General features: G+C 36.4%; 1 long non-coding RNA gene across 1 annotated transcript; it reads left to right on the top strand.

Moving 5' to 3' along the window:
- The first annotated feature begins 3,662 nt into the window (after positions 1 to 3,662).
- Positions 3,663 to 11,368, top strand: LOC308241713. Its single transcript, XR_013959880.1, has 3 exons — positions 3,663 to 3,782; positions 5,154 to 5,282; positions 9,929 to 11,368. It is a non-coding gene; the product is annotated as an uncharacterized lncRNA (long non-coding RNA).
- The last annotated feature ends 1,993 nt before the right edge of the window (positions 11,369 to 13,361 follow it).

Here is a 13,361-nt window from a genome sequence, read left to right as displayed (position 1 = left end):
TGGGCATATTATGGTGTCGATAAGTTTTAAGTTTTAAAAACTATTTATAAAATAATAAAAGTAATATATTCACATTATATCAAATTAGATAAAATGTTAATGCTTTAGTGTATATTCTTACAGTGTATTTTATAGCTCAACTTTAAGGTCTAGATGTTGACAACTGCTATAATTAGTAATTGGACTTCTGTATTCTTTTCTGGAACTACTGTTCAAAAATGATTCTAATGTTCTATATCATCTGGAGTAGAAACAGGCAGACACACCCAAAGGAGTCAGCTGATTGCTGGTCCTTTTGAACATAATCATTCTACTTTCTACACAAAATATAAATAAAGAAGCTGCTTGTTTCGTATTGATCTAGACCTAACTCTAAAAAGTCTTCTTCAGGTTCTCTTTAAACATATTTATTTATATCAATTCTTCATTTAGACTTAATATTTAAACTTAAAATTAGGAAAAGAATTGTACAATAATTAATAATTATACAATAATTTGTCTTATATGTCAGGGAGCCTTGATGGGAACACAAAAGATTAAGATGTTAAAGTCTAGGTTGTATAGTTTATTGTATATATGGCCTAGCTCTGCTTTATAAAAGAGGTATAAACTATTAACTTCAAAGTTTCAGTTTCATCACTGTAGAATGGGATAACAATAACACCTACTATAAAAGGTAATGATGAGGATTAAATAAGAAGATACATGTAAGCATTTGTACTAAGGCGTGTGGCAAAACTTGACCAATATTAATCGTTTAAAAGTAAAGGATTTTGTAAAGCCTCTGAAATGATAATAGCAATGTTTGAAATTGTTTCCATGTTTTTCAACTTGTTTTTAGTATTTGGCAAATATATTTTACAGGAACAAATTTTACTAAGCCTTCCGAGGTTTAGAACTCTTGCCAACCATTCTGAGGTTTCCTGGGTTAGGGAGTGTGGAAGAAAACACCTTGTGGTTTTGTTTGTTTGCTTTGTTTTCAAAATTGGAATAAGAGATACAAGAGAGAAAAAATATCTATTCAAGGCCCATAAATTTCATACTTCTACATCCTACATTCTACAGATCCTACATATGATGAGTATCAAGGAAGATTTTGAGCAGAAAAGTGATACTATTCTAGTGAAATAAATCTGTAAAGTGAGAACATTATTGATTATTAAGAAAAGGAGCCATCAGCAGTGTCCACATGGAGAGCTATAGTGATAGGCTAGGACTTTAAAATCTGGACTAGGATAGAAAAGGGGATGAACCTGACCAGTGGGGCTCAGTTGGTTGAGCATCATCCCATGCACAGATAAGGTGTTGGTTTGATTCCTGGTCAGGTCACATGCTCGGGTTTCAGACTGGATCCTTGATGGGGGACTTGCAGGAGGTGGCCAATCTATATTTCTCAACCCTTTAATTTATCTCTCTCTCCCTCTCTCTCTCTCTCCCCCTCTTGCCCCCCTCTCTCCCTTCTTCTCTCTCTAAAAGTCAATAGAAAAATATTTTTTAAAAAGAAATGAACAGAATATTTTGAAAGAAAAATTGACTGTATTGGGCAATTAATTTGGACATGAAGATGAGGAAAATGAGGCACCAACAATGCCTCTAAAGTTCCAAACCAGGGAACTTAGGGCAAACATAAACCCAAATAAAAACCATGGAATATGCCAAAACCGGTTTGGCTCAGTGGATAGAGCATCGGCCTGCGGACTCAGGGGTCCCGGGTTCGATTCCGGTCAAGGGCATGTGCCTTGGTTGCGGGCACGTCCCCAGTGGGGGGTGTGCAGGAGGCAGCTGATCGATGTTTCTCTCTCATCGATGTTTCTAACTCTCTATCCCTCTCCCTTCCTCTCTATGGAAAATCAATAAAATATATTTAAAAACAAACAAACAAACAAAAAAACCATGGAATAATCACCTAAACTTCTGACTGGACATGAAAGTGATAGGAATGCACTCTGTAGCCAATATAGTGCATTATTCTGATTTAGTTGCTGATTGTTCAAAAATTTTGTTCTCCCCTAAATGAAATTATTTAATATCTCAAAACACCACTAGAGATGTTAGTCTTCAATAGACAAAGATTCTTCTATTTAGAGAAATAAAAAAGTTGAGCAAGGCAACCTTTATAAATTCAGCTTTATTAATATTAACTATACAAGAACAAATAGAAGAAACCCTGCATTGGGTCTTTTTTTTTTTTTACTCTTTAAAAATATATATTTTATTGATTTCATAGAGGAAGGGAGAGGGAGAGAAAGATAAATATATCAATGATGAGAGAGCATCACTGATTGGCTGCCTCCTGCAGGACCCACACTAGGGACTGAGTCCACAACCTGGGCATGTTCCCTGATCGGGAATCAAACCATGACCTCCTAGTTCATAGGTTGACTCTCAACCACCGAGCCATGCATTTTTTTAAGAGTTATAAGATCAAAAAATGGAAGAGTAAGTCTTATATAAACTAATTCAGTTCTTATCTCCTTTTTCTGCTCCCTGAATGTGAGTTTTTCCTAACGTTGAATCTGTCCTGAGTAACTCCATGCATGCTGGAGAAGTGTAACACACATGAAGCCTAGGCAAATGTAACTGTAGGAAAAGAGGCTGGGCAAACAAAGAAAGAGGGAGAAGGAATGGGGGGAGAGACAGAGAGAGAGGGGGAGAGACAGAGAGAGAGGGGGAGAGAGAGAGGGGGAGAGAGAGAGAGAGAGAGAGAGAGAGAGAGAGAGAGAGAATAATTGAAGGACTGAGAAAATTTTATCCTCCTCCCATTCCCAGTGAGTGGTGAGCATAGTCTTAGAGAAAACTCAAGATAAGAAATGGGAATATTTGTCCCAGTCAAGCTTAGCTCTCACACATCTCTATTTGAGTGATCATATCTCTGGACAGATGACCATTTTGGCATTCAAAGAAAAGCATTTGCTGGGATTACATGGTCTCTAAATGTAAACTAATTAGTTATTTTGATGTTGAGCCACAAAAATATGGAAGAAAAACTAGTTATACTGTGCTTACTAAGAAATAATTCTACTTTATGGACCATCTATGGAAATATTTTAAAGGTTAAATTTCACTGATTTTGAAATCTAACTTCCTCATATGATGTTAATCTACTATATATACATCATATTCTGTCTTTTATTTCCTTTTTTTCCTTTCTCCCTCCCCCCCTTTCCCTCATACTCACCTCTATCATCCATTCCCAAAACTTCAAATATCAAGGAGCTATATAAATCCCCATCCACAGATACTCTCTTATTTATTTAAATAACTTAACTCAAAAACCATTCTTACTAAATTTAACCTGTATCTAACTTTTTATAACATTGTTCCTTTAAGTGTTTAGGGTATTCGAGGGTTTTGAAGTCTTTGCCAGGCACATCATAGCAAATAAATTGTACTTACTTGAACATATTTGAATTTTTTATGGATTCTTCTAAACTACTTGTCGAAAATGGATTAATGGGATTAATGCACTCACTTATTTGTATGACTAAACCATGGTCAATATGCTTCTCCACGTAATTCTTTCTTGTTTCTAATTTTACGCTTTCATCTCCTTCTTTGGTCCTGGGAAACAAATGACCCCACCGTGTATCCTTTAATTTTCGCTGTATTTATTCTTAAAGCCAAAATAGCATTTTGACATTTTTATTTTCCAGCATGCCTTCCTGGATTTTATGGTTCAAATTGTGCTCACATCTGTGACTGCAGAAATGGAGCCAGTTGTGATGCAAGGAGTGGACAGTGCATTTGCCCAGCAGGTTTCCATGGCAGCCAGTGTGAAAAAGGTATAACCAGAGCATTTTTAAGCAGGTGAATAGGGGAATTCTGTATGAATGTGAGGTCTTTCTGTCTTAGGGTAAACATAAACCCAAATCAAAAACATGGAATAGTCACTTAAGCTTCTGACTTGGACATCAGAGGAACAGGAATTCACTCTATAGCCAATGTGTCCTTCTGATTTTGTTGCTAATTGTTCAAAAATTTTACCTTCTCCTCAGTGAAATTGCTTAATATCCCAAACCCCACTAAAGCTGTTAGTCTTCAACGGACAAAGATTCTACCTCTGAATGAGAAATATTTTATTAAAAGATTTTAAAAATATTATCTATTGGGTTTAAAGATATTAAAATAGATACAAGTCTTTATGATAAATATTTAAAGATGGGAATTAGGCATTTATTACTAGAAAATAATGGCAGTCATGAATGTGGATGAGGAAATAGAGGTGAGAACTTGGGCTACTTAGTTTAAAATTGTAAATTATAAAGTCCTAAAAGACTGATCAGTCTTTTCAAAACAATGCCAGAGTACATAATTATTGGTAAGCAACTCAAAATATCATTTTAGTTTATATTATGTATGACTTGTGCATAGGGTTATAATAATCATTATGATTATAATAATATTATGATAGTGGTCACTTGACTTTATGTGAATCAGAGTTATTGCCTTTAAAAAGGATTCATGTGGGTGGGTGGGATGAGATCAACCAAAGAGCTAGTATGCATATGATGGTGGAGGCTAGGGCAAGGGGGATGGGCCATAAGGGGGTCAATGGGAGAAAAAAGGGGACATATGTAATACTTTAAATAGTAAAGATTTTTTTAAAAAGAAAGAAACAAGGTTACAAAAAATTAAAATAAATAAAAAGGATTCATATGCTACTCCCATACTACTAGTATATCCTCCTACGTCACTAGAGCTATACATATAGTATTTCTTGCCATCCTTTATTCACTTGTCCACTTACTATTTACTGTTATGTTCTGGGAATATAGTGGAGCTTATGGTCTTCTGGGAAAATAGTAAATAAATAAATAACATTTTAAGGAAAAATATTAAAAGTAATACTCTTGGCTAGTAGACTTGATCTCCTTTCTTAAGTTCCTATCTTCGAAAGCCCTACATACATTCTCAAAGGTACAAACCAGTGTCAGAGTAAACCAATTTAAAACCTGACTGTGAAATCATGTATAAAATGAAGCTGATTTCTGAGAATTCTAAAACTTTCTTCTTCTAACCAACAAATCTCATTTTATCCTCCCACTTTGCTACTTGGGGTTGAGTCTTGAGGAAATTCTATCTTTAATCCCATGTTAGCTGCATCAGTGAAAGTTCAAGTGGTTAATGTTCCAGCATTTCTCTTTCCTTGGTAGAGTGTTCACCTGGAATGTTTGGAGACAATTGCCAGCATCTTTGTGACTGTGAAAGCAAAATCTCCTGCCACCCGGTAACTGGAAAGTGCCTCTGCCCACCTGGGATAGCCGGAGCCAGATGTGAAGCTGGTATGAGCCAAGTACCTGGTGATGTCCCTCTGTCTCGTGGGTGATACAGAGAGCTCTAGGCATTTTTTATACTAAAAGTACTATGCAATTAAAGAACATCATACTACCATTGCTTGTCACCTTGCCTTGTATGATTAATCAGAGTATGTGGCTGTTGCATAACAGGCAACCAAAACCAGCACTACAGCTGACAGAGGACACCTTGAAGGCACCTCAAGGTGATGCAATTAAACATCCTTATTACAAAAGCAATTTAGAAAAATCACTAGAAATAAGGCAATTAAGATACAGGTACTATTCTTGAGAACCAAGTTCCCAGTATTCTTGGGAATTGAGATTTAAACTTCCCTCCCCCCACCCCGCCCGCCCCGCACATACACACCTACATTCTCAGGAAGCAAGGCCTAGAATGTAAAATTCAAAATCTTTAGGGACTATCTTAAAAAGAAGAGAAAGTAGAATGAATGAATCATTGACTCATCACTTGCTATTTAAATTTTAGTGGATGCTTCCTAGATGAAAAGGTTTCATATGTTTCCAAATAACCCCGAAGGACTGATCATCCTAAACATTTTGCTTGTATTCATTTACTCTTCCCCACCACCCAATGAGGCTGTTCTATTTTTATTCCTACTTGACAAAAGAGAGAGCTGAGGCACAGAAAAGTAGGAAGAGTCAGAAACAAGATTTAACCCCAGGCAGTCTGGTTTTGATCCTTGGGTGATGATGGTCTTAGTAGACAATACTATATATCTGCATGTCTGCATGTAGTCCTGTATAAGGAACCGTCAGGGGCTCATCAAGAGATTTATATTCTTTCCTATCCCTTCTTCCCTTCTTCATAGACCTTTAACATAAGTCCAATGGGTTATGAATATTGGGTTGGAATCCTTTGGGATCTTCCAACTCAGAAGCTTACTGATGCTGACATTTCTTTTTTGCAAAGCTGCTTCATTTATAGCTCTAATCATTGAGTTTCACTGCACTACAAGCTTCTTGGGAGTTCGATCCATGTTTATTTATCTTTTATCAAAAAAAGCTTAGAAAAGGGTCTAGCACATGACAGTTTTCAGCAAATTTTTGTTTCTTTTCAGCATTCCTCAGGGAGTCATGGTAAACATGTTCCTGAACCTTGTCATATCTAAACTAAGTCTGTCAGAATAAACATCAGCATGACATGTTGGCAAAGCCACAGTATACATGTCACCAATGAAATGCTCACTGAAGGCAGAATGCTTATAGTACTTGTGGTTTCATCCAAATACTGAAGAAAACCATCCATGTTTATTGAATGTGTATCATATGCCAGGCATTTTAATATATACTAGGTGCCTTTACTATCATTGCCCTTCCCTTTAATAGATGGGGGAGCCCTAGCTGGTTTGGCTCAATAGATAGAGCATCAGCCTGCGGACTGAAGGGTCTCAGGTTCGATTCCAACCAAGGGCACATGCCTGGGTTGTGGGCTTGATCCCCAGTAGGGAGCATGCAGGAGGCAGCCAATCAATGATTCTCTCTCATCATTGATGTTTCTATCTCTCCCTCTCCCTTCCTTTCTAAAATCAATAAAATATATTTTTAAAAAAATAGATGGGGGAAGCTGTAGCACAAAATGGTTAAGTAACTTGCCCAAAGTTACACAGCTCATAAATGGCAGACAGGGGATTTGAAACAGACAATCTGGGTCCAGAGCCAGACTCAACATCTCTACTATACTGCCTCTCAAGGGAAAAAAAAAACAGGAATTGATTTTGTTATCCAATATGCATTGTCCATAAACCACAGGTTGCTATTTAATTTATATTTAGTTTAATTTAAAATTCACTTCCTCAGTCACATTTCAAGTGTTCAGTGGCCACATATGGTTAGTCGCTACAGTGTTGGATAGCACAGTATAGAATGTTTCGTCATTGCTGAAAGTTCTGTTTGACAACACTCAGCAGTGGCTTAAAACTAGCTTCTTCTAAACCAAGAGAGCTTTATGGCCAGGCTGGAAATGAAGGCCTCACTCTATGGACTTTCTATGGACTAAATTCTTGTATCACCCAGTCTTTTTTATCCACAGGAAAATTGCCATGTGACAGTGGAACATATGTATTAACATGCCCATTCTCAGTGGGCACCTCAAGGCCTCTCTTGTCATGAGCTCTTTGGGGGTACCCACAGCTTACACAGATGTACTACATGGTCTTTTATTTGCAGTTTTATTTTCAATTAGGCACAGTTCATCTGCGATATTAACTATGAGCAGCTGTGTCTATGCAGGCACTATAAAGATAAAAGACCTCATTTTAATTTGAACTCTGGTAAAGGACCTATTAAACAGCCATAATGTTAATTCATAAAAGAATGTAACAGCTTTTTATTGGATTATTTCCCCACCCCCTTGGTAAATTAACATTTGCAGACATTCAAACAGATGTCTTAAATACACATCGTTATTAACATAAAAATGTGGTATTTTTATAAATTAAAATCAGATTCTGAACTGCTTAGGAGAGATCCTGACTCGTAACTCTTTTTCAAACAAGAAAACTAGGTCTTACCACCATCCTAAGTAATCCTCCTACACACTGGGCAGGGGTGGATGTATTAGGTTAGGATTTATTTATTTGTTTGTTTAGTTATTTATTTTTAATATTTATTTATTATATTGATTGGGATGACATTGGTCAAAATGAACATATACATTTCAGGTGTGGGTTTCTATGTTATAAGATCTGTATATTGCACCATGTGCCCACCACCCAAAGTCAAATCTTCTCCTGTCACCTTATATTAGGATCCCTTCTCCTGCCTCCCGCCCCTTCCCTCTAGCAATCACCACTGCTGGTTGTAATCCCGAATATCAATTCTGTATCATACATATGAGAGAAATCATATAGTTCTTAGCTTTTTCTGACTGACTTATTTCACTTAGCATAATGTTCTCAAGGTCCATCCGTGTTGTTGCAAATGGCGCTATTTCGTCCTTTCTTACAGCTGAGTAGAGGACTGGATAAAGAAGATGTGGTACACATACACAGAGGATTTATTTTTTAATTTTGATTACATTTTATGATGTAAAGAAAAGATTCATTTCAGAGCAGCATTTACATCTTCTCCAGAGCTCCCTTTACCTACCTGTTCTTCCTTCATCTAGAAAGGGATTGAATTACTGTTAGCTCTGCAAAATGAATTAATTGCAAAATTGATTGAGTTCTCATTTTTCTCATATTTAAAATCTAACTGGTTAATTAAGGCAAGAAGGCAAGAACATATCTTAGCCTACCTTCATTATCCCAGAGAGCAATAAACAAACAAACATGCAAGTGCTTATGGAGTATTTAGGGTGCATCTCCACGCTGGCCAAGGGAATTTTGAGGCAATAATTATAGAAATATTTTACAAAATTATACCCATAGATAGACTCAGAGTTCACTCTAGGACTGGTATCCTCGTATTTACATTGATATTTCTAAATTTCCCACTTTCCAGCTCTTTCCACTTACTTACTGGGCTTTCATCTACATATGCTTGATATGGTATGTCTTTCCACATGGCAGTGCAGATTGAGGAATGAGCACTAGATAAGAATTTAGAACTCAGGCTTTACCATTTGCCAGGAACATAACATTTGTGAAGTCCCTTAAGCCACATCAAACCTTATTCTCTCTCTACAATGAGAGAGAGCTTACCTCTCTGTCTTGCCTACCTCACAGTTTTGCTAGAACCAACTGTGTTAATGTGTTTGGGACCCACTTTGTAAACTGTTTAGAGCTAGGTGACTCATTGCAAAGTTAAGTTTCTGTAATTTTTAAACATTGGTAGTAAGTTGAGTTACTTCCCATTCTAACCTGAATGAATCGGAGCCCATTTTCTGTTTCCATGGGCAGGGCTGGGCTTTCTCCCTATCCTCACAATCCTTCAGAAACAGAGCCTATTAATTCTCTCCTGGTTTTCTGCTGGACATCAGACTAAAACCAAATGCCCAGGATTGGGTGTGATGCCTGAGGGAAATATTAGTCCACATGTTTAGTTATTTTGATAAGGCTAACATTTTTAATCCTCTCTCTTCATTTCTCCACTCGTTGAATTCACAATGCAATTCCACTTAAAAATAGTTACATTCCTTGAGTACAAGGATTTTACAGAAGTAGGTACACAAGGCGTCTCTGGCCATTTTGACATATTTTAAGAGGTGAAAGAGTTGAATGTAAAGCCATGTCATTTTCAACAACATAGGCACAAATAATGATGTTTTCAACCTGAAGACCAATTTGTGTTATCCTGGGTGAGTGTTGCCTTTTTCTGACCTCACAAAAACGAATCCATTCTCCCTGTGTCCCTTGAAATGCTACTGCGATGAGCTCTATTACAATAATCTAATTCTGGGAGGGCACTTAACAAAATTTAAGTTGCTGTTCTGATTTTTCAACTTTGTCACTAACTTCCTTGACACCCCCCAGCCTCTTCCTGTTTTCCATTAAAGACCTGACTTTTAATACATAGCATTCTAGCCTGGGGGAAAGATACCACATGGTTAACCAGAATTCTTTGCAAGTCTATCATTATCTTATGCAATTCCAAGAAATAATAGTAAAGATACTATGTGATGGAACAACATATTTGAATTACTTTTATATTTATTTATTTTTTTCTCACAGAATGCAGGCCAGGCCAATATGGACCTAACTGTGCTCTGACGTGCCAGTGTGTCCACAGGGCTCAGTGCAACCCGCTCAATGGGAGCTGTACTTGCCCCTCAAAGACAATGGGTCCAACCTGTGAGGAAAACGTTTTGGATGATCTTCAATAACAGAACACTAGCAGCTTTTCAGTGGGTAGACAGAATTTCGCCGAGGCTCACCCACAGTTTATCATCTTAACTTTTGGCAGGGAAATGCACTTACTCAACCATCTTCAGCACAACCTCTCCTGTTGTGAGGTGAAAAATGATGTCTCCAATTTATGGCCTCCAAGCAGAAGTTCCATTCTCCAGCCTACCCTCCCCAACTTTCTTTTGCTGAAGAACATGCCCAAGAAAGAGAGAATATTTTTTCAAGATCCCTATCGTAGTAACATTTTGGACTAATAAGCGAAACTCTTTTTTATATGCACAGGCGGTATTTAAATTTGGAAGTCAGAAATGCCTCTCAGTTCAGCTTGGACTGCACTGAAATATTCACACCTATTCACTGAAGACCTCCGTGGTCATTAAGTAGCTGGATCCTCTTTAGAAATGTCTAGAATTTCATCTATTTATTCTTAGGATCCTGCTCCACAGCTGAGCCTGCCTCAGGTTGTTATGGTATTGTATTTCGAACATGACTTTTGGTGTGGGAGACTATTAAGGCTTTTAGCCACATACAGATCTGGGTAAAAGTATGATGAGCACATTTACAATGAATCATCAACATGTTTGTTTAGTGGTCTCCTCATCACTGGTCAGCAGACAGGAACAAAGTAAGCAGAAATGATCAAGGTGAGTGCTTAGCCTGCTCTGGGGGACACAAATTTCCAATTGAGTAGGGCCTGACCACAGCCAGGCTTTTACTCCACATTGGTAATTTTGATCCAAATGGCTCACCATTAGGTCAGCTTTGCAGACATTTGTAAGCACGACCATTGTGATGAGCCCAGGAAAGATGCAGCAATAAATATAATCACATTTTTGTTCTCAAGCAGTTTAAAAGCCTTTAAAGGTTCAGGCTACTGGTTAATTAACCTTAGATAATAGTCATTTTCTTGATTGGAAATGTTGTTACTCATGTAACTCATGCTTTATCGAGATAACAGTAGAGAATATTAAAATTATATGACTAATGGATATTGTCTAGAGTAGCTTTTAAATAAAAACTGATTTAGGATAGAATTGACTGAAGGACTCATGAAAAATACTTGGGTTATCAATTCAGTATAGTTTCTGATTTTTACTTAACAATTACCTTCCTATATTTCAGCACATTTAACAGAAATATAGCATACACATAATAGAGAGCCATGCCAAATTTAATGTCATTAAATGATCTAAAGAGCTTGATTATATAACCTCTTTAGAGGTTTTAAATTTGATTTGATTTTAAAAGAGTCACAATCAACTTATCTTCCCCCCCTTCATCTACATTATTGGGAATTATAATTTTATGTTTATATTTAAATTCATTTTAACTTGTTTTTATTAAATAAATAGAATACTATGCTTTATTATAAATATTTGCTCATTTTTCTTAACTTGTATTTTTAAATCTTCTCTCAGCTATCTCATCTGACTTGCAAAGAGAACAAAATATACAAAATCAGAAACCTTTCTTGGGCTGTTATCCATTGCTAGATTCCCTTCAATTTAAGCAGCGGGGGGGAATAAAACAAATAAAAACAGTGACTGCCAAGAGGGAGAATAAAACAAGAAACCAGATTTCCTTACTAGAGGTCTTGTCTCCTATTACAACACGTGAGAAACTCACTCTAGAAAAAAAGTTTCTAGAAACTTTTCATGGTAGGAAAAAAAAGAATAAGAGATTTCTTTTGGGTGAAATTTTTTTATACCATATTGCTTAACTTTTTATAAATGAGAAGCCTTACGTAAAACGTTAAGCACAGTTCTTGGCAAAAGATCAATGGCCCAATATTATCTCTTTTCATCCCCCATGCCACCCAAACTCTAAAATAAATCATGAGAGTAGGAAAGCGAAGCCATAGCCTAAACTTATATTTGTACTATCACATGGCCCATAGACAAATGGAGTTTCACCTTCATCCTTATATCAGTCAATAAGAACTAATGCCAGTTACTGTAGTCACTTTTCTTGATAAAAGTTTTATAGGTTGTCTTTCATATCAAAAAAGAAAATACAAAAATGTTTAATATCCAGAGTATTTCCATTTTCTGCTTGGTCACCTCGAAAAATCTTGATTTAGGTGGCACCCTACAAAAGTTAATAATCATGTGATAAGTTATTCTTTCTTAAAATATTCCAGTTCTTCTGCTTGAGGACACTAGCAGATGTCTGAAAATCATTATAGGTAATGACATTTCATTCATAGACCAACATACAATAAATGTTCTTCTTAAATAATTTAATAGCACAAAATTATAAATAGAATTTCCTTGCAAAATTATATAACTAGAATTTTAAAAATCATTTTTAATAGCTGCATGTCAAAAATGCTTCAAGTTAAGAATATAGTTTACAGTGACCCACATTTCTGAGCAAATAAATAATGCATCCTTTTTACTTTCATAAGGATTTATCTGAGCTTTCTACATGTAAACAGTTATTCAGGTAGAGTTAAATGTAATCTGCCTACCAAAAAAGTAATTTGCACAGAATTTTTAAAAATTCAACTATTTAAAAGTAAGGCATGATTTAATAGGCATGTCCTCTTTAAACTAAAGTCCAGTGTCAAATTAGAGTCATTGTCATGGGATAGACATACTTCATATTACTCCTCCTACTTTCCCTCCCTATGTAATCTCTTTGAATGTAGAAATGCTGACCCCAAAAGAAATCCATCCACCCATAATACCCCTTTAGAAAGGTGCCTGTGCTGTGATGTTTCAGGCCCTTTCATTTGAAATACAAGATCAGAGTGGGGGTTATTATGCTTTTCTGCAATAATATAGCTCGAGTTTAAAGAAAACTGAGCAGATGTATGGAAGTGTGCTGGCTAATTTGGAGTTTCCATCTAACATGCGTGGGATATACCATTTCAGTTTAACACCTAACTTTCCCCCTACTCTTTCTAACTTCTATGCTCATTTATTGCGTTTTCCAGATGAGACAGCTATTTGACACAGGCTAAATTATTTTTAGAGAACTTGGAAATCATTCCAAGAGTTAGTGGCAAGAATGGCATTTCCTTTGTTAGAAATAGCAAAGAGGTTTGGCTTCTGCGGGGCCTCCTTCACCTTGGTTTCTTCAGGACCTGGTAACACAGACGTAGCAAGAATTTAAAAAAGCATTTTGATGAAGTGAACAAATAATAGCTACTGTCTGCACTCTAGGAGTTATGTATGCAATTCAGTTGAAATAACTTTTCATGGTTCTATAATAGAAAAAATATCAAAGTAGCTGAGCTTTTAAAATAGATTTCAAG

This window comes from Plecotus auritus, assembly GCF_963455305.1.
Source record: "Plecotus auritus genome assembly, chromosome: 2".
NCBI classification, from domain to species: domain Eukaryota; kingdom Metazoa; phylum Chordata; class Mammalia; order Chiroptera; family Vespertilionidae; genus Plecotus; species Plecotus auritus.
This window is presented reverse-complemented; position numbering and strand designations above follow the sequence as displayed.